The sequence below is a fragment of the Chroicocephalus ridibundus genome, chromosome 4 (genome assembly GCF_963924245.1).
Source record: "Chroicocephalus ridibundus chromosome 4, bChrRid1.1, whole genome shotgun sequence".
In the NCBI taxonomy this organism is placed as follows: Eukaryota; Metazoa; Chordata; class Aves; order Charadriiformes; family Laridae; genus Chroicocephalus; species Chroicocephalus ridibundus.
The window spans coordinates 94026490-94046308 of record NC_086287.1 but is presented as its reverse complement, the minus strand read 5'-3'; the positions used below and the strand labels follow the sequence as shown (position 1 = coordinate 94046308).

General features: G+C 44.8%; 1 protein-coding gene across 2 annotated transcripts in view; it reads left to right on the top strand.

Annotated features, from left to right (window-relative positions):
* The window catches only part of ANKRD11 (ankyrin repeat domain containing 11), a 158048-nt gene that overhangs the window by 24085 nt on the left and 114144 nt on the right, over positions 1 to 19819 (top strand). For both annotated transcript variants that reach the window (XM_063334856.1, XM_063334858.1), the window contains exon 2: positions 3288 to 3367. The gene's annotated coding sequence lies outside the window, so the exon portion shown is untranslated. The remainder of the gene's footprint in view (positions 1 to 3287; positions 3368 to 19819) is intronic.

The window sequence follows — 19819 nt, the reverse complement described above, 5'->3', positions numbered from 1 at the left end:
TTAGTTATAAATTAAAATGTTGGATTCTGCACAACCGGAACAGCGCCTGAGTGACCCGAATACATATTAACAGTCAGGTTTTGCCCATGATCGGTGCGTTGGGCATCTGCCACTGAAGTACTTGCTGTACTTCATAAGTAATTTGATAACCATTTCATTAAGAATGGTTCGCTTCGTTGTGAAAGTTACTTGGCTCACAGGTGGTCACTGTTTCAGTGTTACAATACTTAATGTATCTTTTATATGTGAGCTAAGTAATGAATAAAACTGCTGTATGTCGGCCAGGAAGCAGATGTAAATAGGTCTTCAGAGTTGTCTATCGGTGTGTCATGGGACAGGATTTCTGTAGACTTTTATGATCGTTTTGTTCACAGTTGACCATAGCTGCTAATGTCAGCAAGTAGCACTACCGATTTTCTAGAGAATGTAGTTGGAAGTTCAGCTTTTTTCCCCCCTCAGTTTATCTTTTATTGCTGTTTAAGTGGATAGCTCTAACTAGAGTTGTGGCTTTTATCATGGAGGGGAAGAGTATAAAAGGGCAGGGGCACCGCGCTGCAAAAGGTGCCGTGCAGGTATTGCCATCGTACGCTGTGAGGCTGTACTTCCCCATCAGGGACTTCAGTGCCCCAGGACTCACTTTCCTTGGAAAAAAACATGAGGTAGCCGTATGTCTTTATCTCCTTTGCTCTTTTGAAAGAAAAAAAAAATGTCATAAAACTTTCATTTGTTTCCCTTTTGCTTGTCTGGAAAAGTTTACCTGCTGCAGGATTTTTGAGTCAGGACCGCGCGTCCTTGCATTTGGTTTTTTTTTTTCTGCTCCTTTTCCCTGTGATTCCTAAGACTTTCCTTGGTTTAGTTGGTAGCAGCTCTACCCTGGATGCAGCTGTGTTGCTCATGTCGACATCTTGCCTTCGACTTTTCATCAGGGAGTGAAAGTTTCTCAAAACAAATGAGGCTTTCCCAAGGTTCCCAGTCTCCTCCACTGGGTATCTGTCCCCTTCAGCCTCAGGGTCTCTCCTGGATGGTTCTTTAAAGGTCATCCCGTTGGAGAAGACCTTTGTAAGGTGACGAGCAGCGATAAAGTTGAACTGCGTGTCATGAGCTCTACTTAGACGAGCCCTGTTGACTGTGAAGTTGGGAAAATGTTACAGGAAACTGAATCTGTTGCTGTTTAAGGAACCGCCGCGCTCTGGAGCGTGCTGTGGGGGAGCTGGGCGCTGAAGCTGTGCAGGCACAATTTGGGAGAATGACAATAAGTTAAAACAAGGTTTAAAAGGTTGGCTGCCCTAAAGGACCTTCATGGTTAAAGGCATCAGTGTGAGAGGTTTTAGAAAAAGAACACACGAAGCAGAGAGTTCTTAGGAGGACCAGTATGTGAAGGTCCTAGGAGGTAAGGTGGTCTGCGTGAGTTGAGGGATCTTTAGCACTTTGTATGGGGCAACTGGAGACGGAACAAGCAAATGAAAGCAATAGTTGGCTGCTTTGGAAAGAATATACTTTAGTTCCCCACTTGGAACCTTATATATCTGAGTTTCTTGTTTTATATTTAAAATTGGGTTTTAGATGTTCTCCTGTTAGGAGAAAAGGTAATTTAGAAGAAACCCACATTTTCCATTGTCAGCTGGAACAGGGGTTGGTCGCTGTGTCCCTTGGCATGGTTTAGAGAGCCTAGAGATCACACTAGACATGGGATTTTGTGCCGGGAATTTGGCAGCGAGCGGTATGTGGAGTTGAATATTAACCCTTTAACCTTTACTCTGGTCTGTGCAGACCAGAATCCCTTCTGTGGCACCGGGGAATGCCCGGCGCCTGTGCTGCGGGTTACTGCTGCTTGCCTGGCACGGCTGAGCTCTAGCAGTCGTGGCTGCAGTACATCAGCCTGTTTCATTTCACAAAGTTCCTTTACTGAGCTGCTTCGCTGTGGGAGTGCAGCAGAAGCTCGGGCATTGTTATTACGCATCTCATGCATGTTTTGAAGAAGTTCTGTGGTTTTGCTTAGAGCATAAATTGACTCTTCCCATATTTACAGGTCCCCTACAAGCAGAAGTAAGAACCTGCTAATGCTGAGCAGGTATCTGGAGGTGTTTTGGTTCATCATAGACATAAAAAAAATTGGGATAAGACAGTGTTTTACATGTGGCTTTGCCCAAGCTCTCTGGTTTTCCACGCTGCAAACCCCCAAACATGCTTATTTGTAGTTCAGGCTTGCCCTTGCTCATACGATTAGTCCGAAACCCGTCCCCTCTGCAGTTGGGGAGCAGCCAGGTCACCCACAAAACCATGGGGACTTGTGTGGAGATCTCCTCTGGAGCAGACTGGTTTGCTCTGGCTGGGAGAGGAAGGTATGTCTGAGGGAAGGTGCTCGCCGGGCAGCGCTGGGTGGCTCGTGTCCTGAGATCGGCCGGGTTTAGTGCAGCCCTGATGCTCCTCAGGCAAGTCGGGTTCCTGCCCGCGCTGACGTGACGGTCACCCGAGACTGCTCATGTTGCGCTGCTGAGCCTTCCTCCGTCGTGAGAAGCGGTGTGAAGAGTTCAGGGATTGGTTTTTGAGCTCGGAATCGGCTGCCAACCCTTTCATGTACCAGTTCAGTCACCCAGTTAATGAGTGTAATTCCCCCTTTGCCTTGGGTGCTGAGAGCTCCTGCTGGCTCCTGCCTGGCGTCGGGAATTTCACTTTGGGAATTTGCAGCTGGGAAAATATCCTTGAAAGGTGCAGCAAGAGCTGTTTTAAAAAAAAAAAAAAAAAAAAAAAAAAAAAAAAAAAAAAAAAGTTTGAGGTTTGTAATAGATTACCTGCTATTCAGAGCAAGGATCCAAAGGTACGCCTGAAAAGAAAGCGCTTGTGTCATGGCTAATTCCATATAAGCTCTTCAAGAAAGTGAATTCCTGGCACGGGGCACCTGGTAGCACACCGTGGGCAGCTCGCTCTGCCCCTGCGTAGTCTGTCGCTGCATGAGTTTCTCACACTTGGGGAGGTGACATACCTGTTTTCATAAATAAAATGACTGTAAAACCACACAGATGGTTACAGAAACCTTGAGACAAGTAAATAAGTTTTTTTTTTTATCTGTTATCAGAAAGTTATGGAACTCGGTTGCTGCTCTGCTAAGCGTCCCACAATTTATTTTTATTTGTCTGTTTGTGCAGACTTGTTATCAGAACGTTTATTTCTGGATTAGGCAAGAATTTGTGTTTAGTAGCCTTCATGTGCTCGAATATAGCATGCTTGTGAATAAAATTGAATCGTGTGTTTTCATTTTCTAATGAACTGATTCCCGTGTTTTTCAGATTACACAGCGGTTTTGGGACACACCTCTGTTGGATTTTAATATATGTCCTGCTAACAACAGCTTTCAACTATGGAATCGGTAAATATTTACTTTGCTTCTGTCCAAATTTTCTGTTTTATTACCTAACAAGTGCTTGTGTCCATGTCGATGTGTTTGTGGTTGGTTTTTTTTTTCTTTATTTTCTGAAATTTGGAGGTAAAAATCGCAAACTTTCACGGCATAACTTGAAGGTACTAACCAAGAATGTATTAGGGAATGTCTTTAGTTCCGAGATTCCCTTTTACTTTCATATAACTTCAAATGTAGCAAGTTTTTCCCTGACTGCAGTGAAAGCGAAAGTTAACTTTCCTGCGGGGGCAGTTCCAGCACTGGTTTGTCAGCAGACTGCCTGGCCTGTCGGTGCCGTTGGCTGCTGAGTATTAAATATCCTCCTACTTCTCGTATATCGCGGTCCTCTTTCTTTCTCTTCACTTTCAAAATGTCTTTTTAAAAAAAAAAAAAAGTCTATTAAAAAGTGCCAGTTTCACAATGTTATGTTTCCTTGTGATTAGTTATAATTGAAACAGATGGCACCTATGTTTCATTTTGGGCAGAGAAACCTCCCAATATGCTGAGACTACAGTTTGATTCAGTGTTAGGGTTCAGCTTTTTGGTAGCATTAGCAGATGTAGAAATAATAGGCTGTCCTGGAGTGGAATTTAGAGGGGGGGTGGAAGAAAGAGATTTTTGCCTAAGCATTTTGAGAGAAGATGAGAGAGGCCGGTGCTGTCCTCTGGAAAGCAAAATGATGTGGCTGTAGCTGGTGGGGAAGGAGTTCGTTCTTGCTGGTGTTTTTTCTGCAGTGCTGGCAGTTTGGTGTGTTGCAGGCTGAACACAAGCTGTTGTTCTCTGCTCTCCGTGAGCTCGGCCTTGCGAGTGCGTGTGTCGTGGCGGCGTTGCGGAGGGGGAGCTCAGCAGTGCAGAGTTGAAGGTCATCCTCAGCACGGCCGCGAGCGCTGTGGAGGAGGCTCTCAATGGATAACCTACAGCGCGTTCTTCTGCCGCGGGGCTTTGGGTACTTGGCTGACCTCTTGGTTTTGTGCTGCAACAGGATTATTATGTTGAAATTGTCGTTATGATACAGGCCGTTACTGAAGGAGAGTTGCACTAGGTAGAAATAAAGGTCTGCTCTATCAGGCGGCTTTGCAAGCTGGTAGGTTTCTTTTGTCCTGGGTTTTGAGGGGGAGAAAAAAAATCATCTTTGTATTTAGTTTGTCCATAATAATGCCAAGGTATTCAGATGGAGACAAGACGTTATTTGAGTTTCCCTTGCTGAATATTAATAGTGGTAGAAGCCTTTCATGGTGAAACAAAACAGACTAGGCATCAGTAACTCTCCCCTGCTGCAGCTAAGTAATTAAAGTGTATCACGTGTGAGACCTTTTGCTGTAGTGTGCAGTAACTCTTTCCTTAATGGGTGCTCTGCAGTCCCCTGAAAGACTGAGCTGAATCCTAACATCAATTATAAACCAGGTTGTTTACTACCTATTATATTTCATACTTTGGTACGAAGATTTTTCATTCCGAGTTTTGATGTAAATGGCGTTTTGCTTTTCTGAACGCAAACCCTACTTTGAAAAACAGGGTAGTATTAATTGCAGTACCTTTCACTTCAACGAAAACTAAACGTTCAAACTTATTTGCATAGTATACTTGCCCGCTGGGTAAAAGGACTTCTTCCCCGGCTGATTGTAGAGCATTATGGCAGGCTGCATCTCTCCAGGGCCTTTTGTCTGCATCATCTGCCTTTTGGCCACTAATATCTTTTAGGATTATTACTGAGAGCTTAAATTATGCACTACATCGCTATGGTAGCTGCCCTTTTAGAAAAGTTTGCACGTATGCTTTTCTCCACCTTTAGCCCTTTTTTCTCTGGATGTTTTGTACTCTGTTTATATAAAAGCCGCACTATTTTGATTATGGGTCTAGCTGAAACCGTGGATGGAAAATCTTGACAGATGAAGGTTGAGGATGCATGATGTGACAAAACATTCACACTGTGTAGAAAGAATTACTATGAAGTCAGATGTTTCTCCGACTTCTGAAACAAACAAAAAAGGAGTGATTTTGCTTTGTGCACTTTGTGAGCCCTGAGAGATGATAGTTAAGTGACCTTTTCCAGTAAAATAAGTTCTTATCCGCTGTTCTGCAAAGACAGACTATTGCATTGCTTAAAATGCATATTGATCTCGAGTCTAATACCTCCGTTCCTGGGCCACTACAGTATGGAGATGTTGGGGAGGAGGGAACAAGGGGAGAACGTCAGAATCCTCCAGTGTTGGCTGAAAAAAAATGATCCAAATCTGGTATGTTCTGAAACTGTAGAGATGAATTCGTAGGCTTTGTGCTGGTGGGGAGGCTACATCGTACAGGGTCACTGCAGTTTATCACGCAGGTATCCGCCAGCGCGGTTTATGCCATCCTCCCAGTAGCCCGAGGATTGAATGCAGTTAATGTCTGGCCTAAGCTTCAGTAGAAACCTCTCATCCTAGAAGGCAATAACTCTAAAAGCGGGTCCTTGTCGTCTGTGCTAACTCCTTGTGCTGCGCCTGAGTGAGACCCTGGGGTACTTGTGTGCCAAACTAAGCAGAGTGGAGATGTGCCACCTCCTGCCTTGTCTGAAGAGAAGGTGTTCTGTTGTCACAGTGCTTGGCTTTGGTCACTTGTCCATTCGTGGCTATGAGAATAAGGTTGCCTTTGCTGTAAACCTGTGAGTGAAAATGCACTGGGGCACAAAACTGCTTGGTGTGGGTTTTTTCTAGCCAACTTGGGCAAACCTGCATGTAACTTGCTGGAAGGGATGCTGCCTGGATTCCCCACTGAAGGAGGCTGAGGAGCCTCACCTCCAGGACCAGGCTTGCCGTTGTAGTAAGATCCTGCTGGGTTGGCTGGGTTCTGATGGTGCCATTCTACGTTTCATAGCTTGGCTAATGGAAATAAAGCTTCAGTGCTGGAAGGGGACTCAGATGGTGCCCACTTTGCTGTTCCCTTTGTTTGCAAACCCGATGCAGGGTGTTTCTGTCCCTGGGAGGTGGCTTGTTCCCGTCACATGTCCCAATACCACTTGTTCGTGGTGGTGCGCTGTTAAATCTGATCACCAAGATACTCTAAATATTCCTGTTTCATTTAAATGCAGAGATTTGTGTGGATTATTTGTAGTATGATCTGCTGACCCAGAAGGAGTTGTGTTGGCGCAGCCGGAGGACCAGAAGCGCCGTGGTACGTTGTGGGGAGGGAGCGGAGGGCTGTTCCACTGCAGGAAGTGTTATGAAAGTCTGAGATTTCTCCATTTTGGTAGATGGCTTCTTTATTGCGAAATGCAGGAGTTGCTACAAACACTGCTACCCCTCAGTTCTCTAAAACAGACTAGTATCTTTGTGTTTTGTTGTTTTGTTTCCCCCTCCCCCCACTTTTCGTAGTAATAACACCAGAGGTCCTATCTAAATGGGTGGAGAAAAAGGGAGTTCAGTCGATGGTGTGAGATGCCGGCTTCACGTAGCCTGAACGGCCCCGACACGACAGCACTCGTGCCACAATGAGTAGGACAGATATTTTCTTGCTAAACTGTTTTGAACGGTTTGCTCGAAACAAGCCAGGTTCATCCTGGTAGCTTCTTTTTTCACTTGTTGACAGCAAGAAGCAGCTGTATCACGTTGGGCTTGTTCTGGGGTTCGGTGACTCGACTGGTCCCCAGTGCTGGAGCCGACAGCTGGTGCGATGCACGTTTTCCCGACATCTTCATTAGGGAAGCGGAGGGGTCAAGGCTTTCTCCGAGCAGCAGAGAGATTGCAGCGGCTTTTGATGGTGGTTTTGGCACTGGTATTTCACGGAGTTCATAATGAATATGTAGGTGTAAGATTAAAAGAATGAATAAGGTAGCGCTGCTAAACAGAATTGCTTTTCAGAGCTGCAACCGTGCCTTGTTCTGACCTCCCGAGAAGGATACAACTGTAAAGCTGAGGCCTGTAGTGGAAAAGCAATTACAATACATGCTTCCAGGATTGAATTGTCCTCGGAAAGTCAGATGCCGCAATAATGGTAGTGTTGTTTAGGTGGAACGTGACTCTGCTTAACTGCTTGGTGTTGTTCTATTAATGTTCTTAAATGTGTTCATATGCAGTTTTCAATTTTCACGGCTTTGGGGGAAATAGAGCTTAGTATTCCACAAGGAAGACATTTCTTTGCATAGAAGTGTTCTTCTGAGCTTTTTGGCTTTTTTCCACGTGTTTCAATTCTTATCCCTTCCTAATTAGGGGCGTTGGAAGATAACACAAGAGAAGTGCAGCGTACGTGTTTTCTTTAGCGTGTTGGTCACAGCCGAGCTGAGCCGTGAGGCTTTCCGTGGGGTTCTCGGGTACGGTATGGAAGCATTGGCTTTTGGGGCGAGAAGCTGATGTGTTACGAAGCAGGGCCTGGAAAAGGGGAGGGGAAGCCATGTGCAAGTGGAATTAATAGTCTCACGTGACATTAAAGAAGCGGAGCTGTGTGGCTTGTGGGTTTGACTGACTTCTGCTGCGGTCCTCACCCCACCCCTGGAATGGTGGAGCCCTTTCTCTCAAAAATTCAGATTTTTGGGAGTGCCTTGAAGCAGCTGGGTGGCTTTTGAGGTGCGGGTTCGGTCGGAGTGTTTCAAACGCGGCAGTTCGGGTTTGTGCTGGTGGGTGGCTCAGCCTGGGAAAGGCTGTGGCGAGGACGGAGAGGGGAGGTGGGTTGGTGGGGAACGTTTCCTACCCAGGGCTCTTCGGCACAGCGCTCGCGCACTGTCCTACCCGCGTGAATGGGAGGTGGGTCCTCACAACCTGTGCCCCTTAGGAGCGGTAAGCTTTTCTCTTTGTCCATTTTGTGCTCTGTAATGGGTAGTGCTGACGTTAAATAATCTAAATTTAATTTTTAAAGCTGCATCTTTACCGTAAGCAGAGGTTAAACAGAGGTGGCTTTATTGTGAGCCTAGATTTCTTTGTGGGTCGAACGGGGCTTGAGTTTTTGGACACAAAACACTGCTGAGACCTTCGGAAAAGAGCTTTAAAATCCTTCTTCCTGCCCCAATGAAAAAGCTGGATTCTCAGATGTAATCTTGGCATAAGCATTTGATTTGAGTGTTTGAATTGCTGCTTTTACAGTTCTCTGTATTTTATCAGAATTTGTTAAATTGCCAATGTTATTCACATGCCACTTTTGGCAGATGCCACCTACATGCCCTCAATTTGAACGTACCTTTTAGGAGCAGTGTAGGTAGGGAAGCTCCTTTCTTGCATGTCAGATGTTAGAGAGTGGAGCACTTACATTAATTCACTTTCACTAACCTTTCCAGTGCTAATAAGCTAACCTGGCCCGTGTGCACAATACAGCGCCTTTAATGAACAGATCTGAGCTAAGCAGAAACTTCTTTGAAAAATGTCTTGCTTGACTTGTTTCTTTGGGTGTAATTCAGATCTGTGTGTTCACCATGACACAGAGGGAAGCTCTCGGTAAGAGCAACCAACATCCAAATACAACACTTGTCCCCCTTCCTAGTTTAGAACTAGACAAAGCCATGGCAATAATTAGCTAAAAAGAAGAAAAATAGATATTCCCACCACTTGTTTTGGAATAATTTTTTTTCTCCAAAGAGGGTACATTATGACTACCCAAATCCTCATATTTGAAAAGAAGTACACTTTTGAGTTAGGATTTTATAGATTTATCACAGTTGCGTTTAGGAACAAGCTCATTAAAACAAGCTTGTAATGTAGTCAGTGCACAGGATCATCATTTCCAGCGAGTGGCAGAGTCTGTTTTTCACGAGGGAAGACTCCTATGAGACACACAGCCCGGGTGACACATGGAAGCATGATTTTGGGAAGGGAATCGGTAGGGTGTTTGGTGCGTAAGTGGCCAGTTACTGCTTCCATCGTTGTGCAACGGCGTTCCTGGGTGCAACCTTCTGAAAGTAAGAGTGCTTTTAGGCAGGTTCTGGTGTGTCACGGTGCGGGAGGCTTCTGCACACAGAAATCCTCGCTGAAGAAGCGAGGTGTGGTGTTTGGAGTGATGGCTTTTGTTTGTTTATGAGTGTTTTGTGTAGCACCAAAGCGTATTCTTGAAAGAGACTGAAGTTACGGTCTCCACCCTGAGGAAGTGACACCCTGGATGCGAGATGACAGGCTTTGGAGTGAAATGGCAGGATTACACAAAATATGGCTGAAATCGCTTGTTTTCAGAAGATATCCATCATGCTATGATTAAGTGCAGATGATGCATTTGGCAGCAAGAGGTGTGCAATCTGTTCCTACCCTAAGGAGCTTGCCGACCAAAGGCCTGCTGATAAGACCAGACTCACTGTTGTACTTCTTGAATGAATAATAGTTTTGGATGTTCTTGTTCCCTTACCTCTTGCTCTTTTAAATAATAGTGTAGGGAATTGTGAGCCTGGTGATTTTGACACTCAAATCCTTGAGTTCTCTAAGGGGGAAAGTAATTTTGGGTGTTTGGGGGAATGCGTTCCCGTTGCGTGAATACCAAGGGAGATGCATCAGTGACTTGGGCTTCTTCAGTGGAGCTGCAGGTGGGACAGTCGGTGTCCGATGGGTACCAGTCACCTGCCTGACGCCCCCCGAGGTGGGAATGATTGCTTGGTGGTGTAAAGTAGCAGGACAAACCGGAGTGGGAATATTATGGAAACCTTGCATGGGAGTTGGTTTGGCTGAACCACCAAAGTGTCTGACACTGGAACAGGCAGGTGCAGGCTGTTTCTCTGCTACGTACCTGTAAAAGGGGGAAACTGTTATTGCTGCAAGCAAATGCAGTATTGATGGATATGCTTTAGTAATATTTTTTTAGAAGGGGACTTCTCATAAAACCAGGAAATGCTTCCGAAAAGTAAGTCTTAAATGTTGAGTGTGAAGATGGAGACTAGGCATTATCATTATTTCTGTTCCCTTGGTTAAATTCTTGGCAGGGCTTTAATTTTAGAAGAACAAGACAACAAGGGCTGAGACTTGCAGGCTCAGTCTAATTCATTACTGGCTTAATTAGATGCTTGAGAACTCAGGTATTCTGACAGTTTTTTCAACGCTGCGAGTTATCCCCATTTTGTAGTGGTTTTGCTGGACTTCTCCAACCGAAATTCAAAGATAAATTCATTGAAATGTATTTAACAAGTTAATGTTTTCATTAGCGTTTTGATCGTGGATTGGGACTGGACAGGTTGATTGTTTCCAGTTGCTGGAGAAGTACATGAGCAGGGATTCCTTGGGTGTTTTGCAGAAACTTGTGGACGCTGGAGTGAGCGATGGTCGCAGGCTGTCGCCTGTGCTCATGGAGGCAGAGGCTCCGAGGGGCTTGAATTCCCGGAAGCTCTCTCTGCCTGGGCGTTTTGGGAAGCAGGCATGCCTGGCTTTTCTGTCCTCAGAAGTGGCTTTGGTTTGGTAGACAAATACTGAAAGCTCTGCTTTTACCCAGAACTGTTTAATCCACACTGCCTGCCTTCGCCACTGCCCAGGCTCATCTTGGGTGTGGGCAGATGGCTACAGCCAACCACGTTGGGGCGTTTTGGGAAGTCACAGCCCTTAGGCGAGGGCTGGGAGAGAACATGGCAGTGAAGAAAGGAGATTTCTGAAGTGCTGTGGGTCTGGCTAAAACTCTCCGCTTCCCCCGAGAGCGGTGGTCTCAGCTGTAATGTTTTTAACTCTTGAATTTGGAACAGACTTAGAAGCTCACCTTTGGGGGTGGTAGCTTGTTAAGTTGTCAATACTATTGCCTGTAACCATCTGTTTCTACCACTAAGTAGCTGCAAAAATCAGTAATTCATTCTTTTTTTTTTTTTTTTTTGAGAAGCTTGGGTGTAAATCTTCTCCCTTGTTATTTTTATGGGCTCCCTCGTTATAAAAGACAAGCATCTCCACAGTGCGGGAAAGGCAAAACAACATTCTTTCTTTAATCTTTCATCTGAACTTATTTGAAATTTAAATTCAAATAGTTACCAATATTAAAGGTTACTTTGGAGCACAATAGCTATTTCTGGTGGAGTCAGTGCGTGGGTCTCCCTTATCAAGCAGCAATGTGCTTGTGTAACTTCACCTTTCTGGGTTAACCACTCCGAAGAGGAAGGGAGATGGTAGGCATGTGTACAATTTTATTTTAGGAAATCGCCACTGTAAATGGATGTTGTGCTTGCTTTTGCAAGGAAGACTTGTCATGGATTCTTATTTTTTTATTTATTTAATTTTGCCCTAGTGAATTAGTAATCCAAGTGGGCTGGCTTCGGTAGTTCTGATGTAAAGTCGCTGGTGGTGGTGGTTAGGGGTCGTGGAGGGAGAGGTGGCCTGGAGGCAGCTCCGGTGGTGGTTGTGTGGGAAGCACAGGAACACTGAAAACAGCATCAATTGTAGGATGGACAGACGGACAGACTACTGCCAAGTGTACCCTGAGTTATCCAGGGCTGGGATTTCACTCCTAGCGGAATCAAAATGGATTGACATCAAATCATGATGTTAGTGTTTTGGGACATGAAATCCCGGTTAATGGGGTTGTCTTCAGGGCTGTTGCGTGGCGGGATAGTGGTGACATTTTTTGTTTTTATTTTTTAATGCAGAAGGATTTTGCAGCCTGAGGCCAGGTGCTCTTCGGAGTTTTTATTCTTTTCCTTACTGTGTCACTGGAGTTCAGTTTTTCCAAATGTTTATTTTGGTGGTTACCCAAACTACAGGGTGTATGCCTGTGGGTTCTGGCTAGGTGATGCCCAGTTTTCCCAGCTTTACACCATCTACGTGCTCACCACTGATGGTGACGGTTGGGTTTTGTCTGATCCAAAAGAAAAACTGTTGGATTTCAATGGAGTTTGTGATGCGTGTGTCTGGACTCATCCTGTGATACAATAATGTAAAAATACAATATTACCTTGCGATAATATACGAGAGTGGGTCCTGTGCCTCGCCGTCACGGCGGGGGAACAGCCCTGACACTTTGAAGAAAGAGGGAAGCTCTTGGAGGCCTTAGCCCTGGCTGTAATTAATATTTTGGAGGATTTGCAGGATGGGAGTGGTCTCTGAGGGTTGACAGGGAAGCCCAGACAGTGCATCTCTTGGTCCTGGCACCTGTAGCTGCCATAAAGAAGGACGTGGCATGCCGCTATCAATTCCTCATGTACCCTTAGAAAAATTTAATATTCGCAGGCTTCAGTGTTTTTTAGGAAAAGTTGTTAGTCTAAAAGTTGCCATGTACCTGGCAGGTGACTGGGACTCTGAGGCAGAGCTCAGGTGTATTTAAGAGCATGTTATCTGTGACTTTCCTTGGCTTCAGGTGATAACGTTTAACCTTAATTCTGAATTTCCCGGCAGTCCTGAGACTCAGTTTGTTTCCAAGTTTGGTGAAAGGCAGGATGGCAGCCTGAGGACTGGATGTGTTTGCGTTCGCTCGGGCATCTCGAGCTTTGCCCCAAGGCTGACTTCGGCCCTCGAGCCATCGGCCAGATGTTGAGCACAAGGACATACAGGAGGGGAAATGCTTGGAGGAACTGTGAAGATGAGAAGAGCTGGTCAGTTTGACTGTGCGTAGGTACGGCAGGAGGATTTCTTTGACTTTGGTCAGTTTTGTCCTTTTATATAATTTTTCAGCTGCTTAAACTAACAGTATAAGGATTCAAAGGTCACCGTTGAATAGCTCTGGTTATTCTCTGCTGGACCTAGACTTACTGCTGGTGTCATATAAGAAATACGCTTCCCTTTTTAAGCTGCACAGTCAGAAGAAAATTATTTTGTTGTTTTCAGTAGTTTTTACCTCATTCTTGTAGTCTTGCCAATATCCTGTATTTGTTTTTTGCAGGAAGCCTTTCAACGTTTTCTTAATTGGAATTAAGTGTTGTAATAGAAATGCACATTTTGGTTGGAGATAATGTAGGAAATAAATATTCACAGAAATTTATTTTAAGTTAGTGGAAAAAACATTCATTGGAGATCTTTGCTTTGGGACTTTAACTTCTGAGAGCCTTAATGAAAGCTTTCTTTGCTATTGGGTAATAACAAAGGAACAAACCAACTCTACTGCTTCTGAATTATCTTGAGCAACTGATGTCAGAGGCGGTAAGTTATTTGTTATTACATTGTAGATGATGCTAACAAACGTGATACAGATTTAATGCTATATAGAAGTTATATGGAGTAAGACTCAAATGACAACAGGTAGTAAATAAGTTGATAAAATAACGAAAACAAATACATTAGGAGAACAATATCATGTGTTCTCTTCCTGCCAGCACTTAGGGCTGCATCTGGACATAGCAGCTGGCCAGTCCTGAATTCTCTTTTTTTTTCCTCTAGTTTTTAATGATGCTTTTACAACAGTCTGAACGGAGATCTCTGTCTAAATGAAATGGTAGCGGGGATGTAGCAGCTCCTGTGGGTATCGCCCAGCTAAGTTCATTCCTTCTTTCTCCCTGCAGTTTCTTAGTTACGTAGTGCTTTAATGTAAGGAGTACCTGAATGTGAATTGTATACTCAGAGCCTTGGGTGAAGATACAGAAACTTTCCTCGTTCCCTTGACCTCAACCTTGCAGAAGGTAGGAGAGCGTTTAGAATGCCTATAGCTCTGGGTGTACACGCGCAGCTGTATGTGTACGTGCATATGGATTTTTAAATGTCCCCTGTTTCAAGGTCATCCACAATTAAAGCTGGAGTGCAGAGTGGATTCCCTGTAGCAAGGTGCCTGTTATTGGGGCTAATTCCCATGGGCTGAAAGGAGTGTGGGACGGGGACCGCAGGGGAGGCTTCATCCGAGTCCCGCCCGGTGCTTTGTACCTGCCTGGATGAGGAGAATGTGGATTGACAGTCCCTCTTCCCACAGCAGTCTTCAGAGCTGCTTAATCTATTTTTTTTTTCATACTTGCAAAACGGCACCGAGCTTTGAGACACTCCTGTGTAAGCTCAGGCGATGATGAGCAAGAGGATTAATTAGATCTTCAAGACAGATAACTAGAGCAATGAGTTGTGCATAATAGTAGCTTGGAATTCCAGTGACGTGTTTGCGAAGCGCTGTGCAACACGCATGCCTTGGCTGAAGCATAATTATTTCTCAGCGTTGCATGCCCAAATGCCTCTGGGCACTGTAGCAAAATTTAGTAAGCAAATTATGTGAACAAAAAAGCCCAACTTTGATGGTTTTGCGTGCACCAAAATAGTTGTCAGTGAAGCGATGAACTGCTGGTTTGATCACCTTTGGGTGGTGTCTTCCTGCTATGTCAAGCCGACGGTCTGAAATTTGGGTTCCTCCAGGATACTGCTGTAGACTTGGACTTACGTTTTGTAATGCTAAATCAAGGAAAAAAAAAAAAAATTGGATTCAAATTAGATTGCAGGTGTAGGGATTTTCTGTATTCTTACCATACCGGTTGTGTACTTTTGAGCAGGGACGCGGGCAAGGCTAGCTGCTTTCAGAACACTGCGCTGCCACTGGCACTGCTGCCCCGGGAGAAGGTTAGGTATCACTACAGTGAATGCTTTTTTTTTTTTGGGGGAAACTTCAGTTGAAAATAAAATAAAAAAAAAATTCTTCCCCATGCAGAGCTTTCCCTTGCTCACAGAAATAGTTTCTATATTCATATTTAATTTACAGTGGCTCAGAGGCATGAAGAAAGTACTGGACCTTATTTATTTTTTTATATAGTCCTTATTAAATTTCTTTGGAACAACTCTGGGATATAAACAAGGAGGACAGAGTGTACTGGGCAAAGTAGTGAGACATGTTTTGTTAAAACCATAAGTGTTCACGGCTTCAGCGTTTGAAGGTAAAAACGGGGGAATTCCATCAGATACCTCTGAGTAGTTCTAGTTACCGCTCGTGCTGTTCCAGTTCCTTTTCTGCCGTGATTCTCTCTAGCTTTACCTCTTGATACAGGTTTAGATTTATTTTTTCCCCCCAATTATTTAAAACCTTGCATTTCTGATGATGACGGTAAAGGGCTGTGCTCTGTAGCTTAGGAAGAGGTTTGGTCATAATTCAAGACATGATCCTGGAGAGGCTTCAATTAAAAGGTGTTGAAAGAGGGGCTGTATTTTGCAGTTTTGCAAAGTCGGGATTTTTGTCCCTGTTAAAACCTTGGGGATCCCTGGGAAAGGAGGTTGATCCTGGTTTTCTCTTTCTTTTTTTTTTTTTCTGCTGGGTGAGTAGGAATTTAAAACTTCATCCCCCTGCTTTGACCTAGTTATGAAACCCTTGCCTGTAAAAGTATTAATTTGTGGACTCTAAGCCATTTTAGTATTAGAATTGCAGAGTAGCGTATGCTTTTCTGTACAGCCACCTTGAGTTTAGACGTTAAAGGATGGTGATAAATTTAATAAACTTAGTAGAATATGTGTATTCCAGTGCACTACAAACCTTCTTCTTTACTCTGGAATTAATCAATTACTTTGACTTCTTTTTTTCTACTGCTCAGCCGTACTTTCACAAGGTATAATTAAAAAAAAAAAAAAAGAAAAAGCTATAGTTTTCCTTTTTGTTCAACTCTGCTGTTGTTGAACTATGTGTGGTTTGGACTTCAGCCTTCCAGAATGTTGGCAGAAGTTCTTGTCTGGAAAGAAATGGTAATTCTTTTGGGGTTGAAAAATGGGGAAGGAAAGATCGCTGTAGCAGAGATGATTTAAAGCAGAATAAGTCAATATGCACATATATCTCAACGTACGCTAAGGTTTATGTGATTTTTGTATAGAATGTTCCTCACTTGGTTTTGTCAGGTTTGCTTATTTTTAGTTTATTGTAGCCAATCCTATTTTTAAACTTTCAATGTGATGTTTAATGCATTAGCTAAAATTGCTGAAATTTAAATATTCAGATGCATTCAGCTAAAATGATCAAAAGTGACCTTAAACTATCTTTTAAATACGAACTGCTTTTCATTTGCCTGAAGGCCCCTCAGTGCCGAGCAGGAGACTACACCTATCCCTCTCAAGCCGCTTGTGTCCCCTCTTGGGGTCACAGTCTTAAGCCCACAATCCCTGTGCCAGGCTGTTCTCGGGTGAAGTCTTTGCTCTGGAAATACCAATTAGAGGAGGAGGAGGAGGAGGAGCGGGCACGCTTGGGCTTGGACACCTCGGCCGCGTTGTGAGCAGCTCTTCCGAAATGTTGGAGACGTTCCTGGCTTTGTATGTTCGAGCTCTGACCTGTTGTCAGCTCGCTGTGTCTCTGGTCCTGGGGCGTTAGTGTGTACCTCTTAACTTCATGTTCATTGATGGGAAATAATTGACCAGCTGGGGCAGACGGTGGTGTTCATCCTGTCCAGCTGACGGCCGTAAGCCGGGCCAGGCGCTGCTGGGAGGGATGCTGCGTGGTGCTTGGAGGCTGGCCAGAGCGCGGGTGGGAGGTGCAAATAGCCTTGTGCAGCGATGCAAGATGTCCCGTGGCTCTGCTGGTACTTCTGCTTTTGTTTCAAAAACAAGCATGCTTGCGGAAATATACATATATATATATAAAGATATACACAAACTGAAAGGGAAAATGTCCACTTCTTTCATCTGAGAGAGTTGTCATCTTTTCTTTTTCCTGGACACATTAAGAATACTTCTCCAGCAGCAGTTTTGATGCTTTTGTACTGGCAAGATTATCACCTTGGTGATACTGGAGGTCAGAATAAATTTATAAATTTTTTAGGTTGGGCTCCCCCTCCTTCCCCAGCAGAAACACGGACAGCAGCTTTCCCAGCTTCTCATCTCAAAAGAGTGAAGTTCTTGTGGAAATCTGTTGAAGTGCAGGATCGAGTTTAGAGTTACTCTTAGTCTAACAATGTTCACTCCTATGTGGTTTATTTTTATGCCTTTATTCAGCTTTGGTTTGCTGTGCGGGTGATGTGACTGCTGTGGCTGGAGGGACGGATGCGCGGTGCTCGCGGCAGAGATGGCGTTCCTGGCTGCTCCCTGCTCCCGGGAACCAGCAGAGCTGGAGCCTCGGCTCCTCCGGGCTGCGGAGCGGGAGGCAAGGCCACAGCACCGAGTCCGGGGGCTTTCCTGGGGTCTGTCTGCGAAGCTCGGCTTGGATTTGCAGAAGGGTCTTAGCTGGGATTGCTTTTTTAATGGTGGGTTGTGAGGATTTGCACCCTTTGAAGGAAGGAGATGTGAAGCGTGAGAGGAGTGGACTTCTGTGTCACGCTTAATGTTCAAAAACGGGACAACTCAGTACTTGATGTCGCTATAGGGGCGTAATGCTAATAACTCTGTTCTAGAGCTGTTTTAGCAATTTCTCTGACAAGTTGGAGATAGACGTCACCGTGGGTTTACATTTAGTAGCCCCCTTGGTACCTTTGCGATTTCGGACGGCTGATGAAGCAACCTAGTATTGAAGTACTTGAACAAAGAATGTATCTGGAAGTGGCTAGTGGTCATTCTGGCAGATACTTAAGACCAAAGCTGCTATTGTTTTTCTCTTAGTTAAACAACAGTCAAGCTCATGCTGTGGCTTTTTTCTTTTCAATTGCAGTATAATGTTAGCTTTTATATATCCCCCGGGCCCACACCCGGGTGTGTGGTGGGCCAGCACACAGATGCATTGTTCGGGGTCCTGCATTCCAGGGAGATCAAATGCTCCGTGCACCACATCGGCTGCACATCTGCAACTGCTAAATCCTCCGCAGTCCTTCCGGATCCAGGTGCCATGCAATTACTAGGTTAAAGGCATCAAGAGCTGCTGCTTCTGGGTCCTTTCTGTTTAATTCTGCCTGCTTTGATTCACTACAGCTGGTGAAACAGTTAGACTTGGTTCAGGCATGTGTGGAAGAGAGCTCATTTCATGCTTGGAATTGTAATTATGTTCTTTTCTTTCAAGCTGCCAGCAGTAAAAGATGTCTTCCAGTGTGTATTATCTAAATAAGCTGTAGTGTTTAAATATTTTCTTATTTCATTTTAAGAATGTGGCAAAATAAATTGTGCTTACTCTTCTAGTTTTCGTTCTGGAGCAATTAATTCCCCATAGCTCTCCCGTGCATCAGGCACGCTCGCTGTCTCTGCGAAGCTGCGAAGTTACGCTGCTTTGAAACAGCCTTGCGCAGGAGAGCGTTGTGTAAGCGCAGCGGCACTGCCCCGACTTGCCCAGTTGGCACCGGTCTCTCCTCTTGTGCTCTCCGGCTGCCGTCGGTACCTGGTGTCTACAATCCGTTCCATCCCAATAATCTCTTATGCTTCTAGTAGTGGCTGCTTACTTCTAGTGAACTTTAATCTGTTTAATATACGTGAGCGAGAGACAGAGTGCAGTGCAAACGTTAGTTCTCTCTTTAAAATAGCCTTTTCTGCATCTGAGTTTTCCACGACGAAAGGGTCTGTTTCGGTGTACCAGTTAACAGCGGGCACCGCGGCGATGCTCCAAGTTTACTTCTGGAGGCTGCCGGTGTGAGATTTCAGGCATGAGGGTTTCCATGTCACACTCTTGGGACCAGAGGCTGGATTTGGGGAGCAAAGAGCCCGACAAGAACACAGCTGGTTGTAACTCATGCTCGTGGGTGTATCTGCAGCTTGGATCTGAGCACCTTTGTAGTTAGCACCTATTACCTCTCTCTCTTCTCAACTTTATTTTTCATGTAGTGCCAGTTTTACAGGTCAGATCCTTCCCTTCCCTTCCCTTGAAGGATAACTACTGTTCCTTGAAAGCCCATCTTTCAGTGGCCTAATCTTTGGGAGGAATGTTTCTTTCAAAGATCTGGTCTGCAGAAGACAGCTCTGCTTCTCTTCCCCTTGTGGCAGAGAGAGAGTCCTGTTCACTTGTAGTGGTAGTTGACATTTAGTTCTCCAGCGGGGAATTTGAAGGCTGCTGTGGGGCACTGCCTTGGCTTATGCACGTGCGGCCTTGCCCTAGGGTAGGGAATGTGCTCCTCCGCATTTCATCCCAGCACAGTTCTCCCTCGAACGGACCTGATCGTCTGGAGTGCTCTCTGCACCTGCTGTGATCCAGGTGAGTTTCCTTGGAGCTGAATTCGGGCTCTGGTCTTGGGCTTTTGACTTCCTTACAGGCATAAAGATCAGGGGTTTTTTTTATATGCAGCTGATGCAGCTTTTCTCTGATTTTTTGGGTGTCTGGAGTCAGTGCTCTGATCTGCTTTCCCTTGTCTCTGGAGTCTGTCTGCTCGTCTTGTGGTCTCGAGATGAGAGTGCCTGATAGCCATTTCAGCGTCTCCGTGATTGACTGGAAGTCACAGTGGATAAATCTTTCATGATTGGAAACCACTTAAGCCATGAGGTGGCTGATGATCACTGGTTATTAGTGGAGAGGTTCTACCAAACAATCAGAGAAAATTGAGTGGCAGGGCGTATAATTTATGACTTCATCCCAGCACTGTGGGGGCAAGTCAGTGAGAATCGAAACAGTGAAAGAATTATATTTGACAGATATTTTAAAGAATGACTCCAGTTAGTGTCATTTATTGCTGGAATGTGTGGACAGATCCCGAGTCGGAGCCCTCTCAGGGGCAGTGCCAAAACCAGATATGAAAGAGCAGACAAGAAAATGAAAACGCGGCATGTGGCCAAAGGCTTGAATTTTCTG